At 39.8% G+C, this 2,486-nt stretch overlaps 1 pseudogene; it reads left to right on the top strand.

Annotated features, from left to right (window-relative positions):
• The first annotated feature begins 535 nt into the window (after positions 1-535).
• On the top strand, positions 536-1,760 carry LOC141096811 (polymerase delta-interacting protein 3 pseudogene; annotated as a pseudogene).
• Positions 1,761-2,486: the final 726 nt, after the last annotated feature.

Below are 2,486 nucleotides of genomic sequence, written 5' to 3'. Positions count from 1 at the left end.
TGGTTTTCTTGCAATATTATTGGCTTATAAAGTGAAATGATGCTATTGGTACTTGAGAACCTTGCATAATTAAGCAAAAGATTATAAAAGATGTGACTAAAATAAAGGGGCTTAGTGATCTGCCTCGATCCTCCCGTACAGAGACCCCAGTCTCCGTGTGGTCATTTGAGTTGCTAGCAACACTGGAATAATTTGGACATCACTGGCTCAACCTTGAAGTAACCCTTCACGGTTGAGCCAGTGATGTCCAAATTATTCCAGTGTTGCTAGCAACTCCCAAAATAGCTACCTCGACAGGCTGACAAACCTTTCCCCCTGGGGGGTACACATCAACATAGTGTGTAATCTTTCTTTTTATGGGCATCAAAAACACCCCTGAAAACAATAGCATGGTTTCCTACACAGCTTCTGGGAAAGTGCAGGTTGTTAGTATAAATATGGTGGATGAGTCGTTGGATGAAGTGATCAGGAAAAGGGGCATGGTGACAGCAGGAATGGGAAAGTACAGGATTAATTACAGGGGGCTAAGGGAGGTATGAGATCCAGTATCCAGTCTACAATGATTAGTCATTTACCCACCACCAAATACCAGAATTTGTATGATGCCAGTCAGAAGATAGGTGTAACAGATGCGTGTCTGAGGCTCGGCATAAAAGATGCCCATGATAAATAGGTTGCCAAAGACTCACGTGTCCGTATAAAAGGTGAAGTGCAAGATGCTTGCGAGATTCTTATTTCTAGAAAGCAGCAGAACAGTGTTGGAGGAAAACCAAACAAACTGACGTATGCTCGTAAAAATCTAACTTTAAAGAGGAGTGCATCAGCTGTAACTATCAGCACACCCCTGGCACAAGGTTCTTAATCTTCAGCCATACATATTGCATTACCAAGAATATCCAAATTTCACACCCGAAAACTATTTGTTTCAGTGTAATAAACACTGTTAAAGGAATGCCAATAAACTTAGAAAACCAAGACCCCAGGAAACAACAGATTTCCTCTTTACAAGCTATGGATGATGATGGCATTGATGATGACTTGGAACTTTCCCACATCCCCACCAAGAAGATGAAGCTCACAGCTCCTAACAATGTGCAAAAAAGGCAATGAATGTCTGAAAATTCATTTTTTATTGATCAAACTTTACCTCTTACTAAAATGGTACAGAATGAGGCATACACAGCTCCCATGTCTAGTCAGCACAAGACTTTGACACCTTTAATGCACACAAAGGCTCTAACCAACGTATCAAGGACACTTGTCACAAAGGAGTCCAGTTCATCAGTAGGGCCCACTCCAAAAGAGTCTGTCTTTAGCCCTTTAGAAGGCCAAAAAATGACCATCAATAATTTGGATCCAAGAGTCACAGAGGAAGATATCGTGGAGCTTTTCTGTGTATTCGGTGCCTTAAAGTGCATCTGCTTGTTGAGGTACGGGGTTGTCGAGGTTGTGTTTGTAAGAAAGTTAGATGCAGTTGGTGCCTACAAAAAATACAACACCAGATACCTAGATGGACAACCAATGAACTTCAATCTTCCCTTGAATGGTAGTGTGATAACATCAGACCAGCCCATACTTTTAAGATTAAGTGACACCCCATGAAAGGAGGAAGGTGAATCTAGAAGAAACACAACCTCCTCCTTTTCCAGTGTGGCTTAAAATCCTCCACTTGAAGTTGATCCTGATACTATCTTAAAAGCACTGTTTACTCAGGGTCATCAGCTGTCATCCGACCACCTGCATTTAAGATTAAGCTATGATGACACCAAAACAACTTGGAGACTGTAATAAAAGAGATTCACAATTCACATTCATTGTGGGGCAATTGCGTTATTGCATCAAGGATTTCCATTTTCACCTTGCTCTGGTATTGTGATACAGCACGATTATGGTTCTACTGTTCTGCCAAGGGAGGCTAAATAAATGTAGTATAACTTTTTTAAATTTCTTCAATAATCTGTTTCTACTTAAAAGATAATCTTTGTTGTTTTGTAGGTTTAATATCTGTATTCCTACAAATGTATCTCAAGACCTTCATATTTTAGTAAATGGGGGGTTTCTAAGTGTCCACCAACTGTGTTCTAGACAAATAAATGTTTTATGCCTAATTAATTTTTCACACTCTAAAAATGTCATCCAGAACTGTTCAATCATAGTCAATACTTATCACAAAATGCTTCAGCCACAGGGCAATATCTGTGATCTAAAGACACAGAAATGCTGAAGGGAAATAGATCACATTAATAATGATATAAATACAGAGATGTGTACAGAGGAAAGCTGGGAGGATGCATATTGTGGTTTTCTATCAATTTCTTCTGAATTTAAAAAATGTTATTAAGGCTGTGTGCCCACGATGCGATTTTTAAGCGTTTTTGCCACGATTTTCGGCGCGAAAACGCTGCGAAAATGTTTAAAAATCTTGTACAGAACGCACCCCATGCATTCCTATGGCATTCCGCACATGCTGTGCTAATGCTGCGCTT

This window comes from Dendrobates tinctorius, unplaced genomic scaffold, assembly GCF_039654945.1.
Source record: "Dendrobates tinctorius isolate UK_male_01 unplaced genomic scaffold, ASM3965494v1 ptg000079l, whole genome shotgun sequence".
Taxonomy (NCBI): Eukaryota; Metazoa; Chordata; class Amphibia; order Anura; family Dendrobatidae; genus Dendrobates; species Dendrobates tinctorius.
Note: the sequence above shows the minus strand (reverse complement) of the source record. Positions and strands in the feature narration are given on the sequence as shown.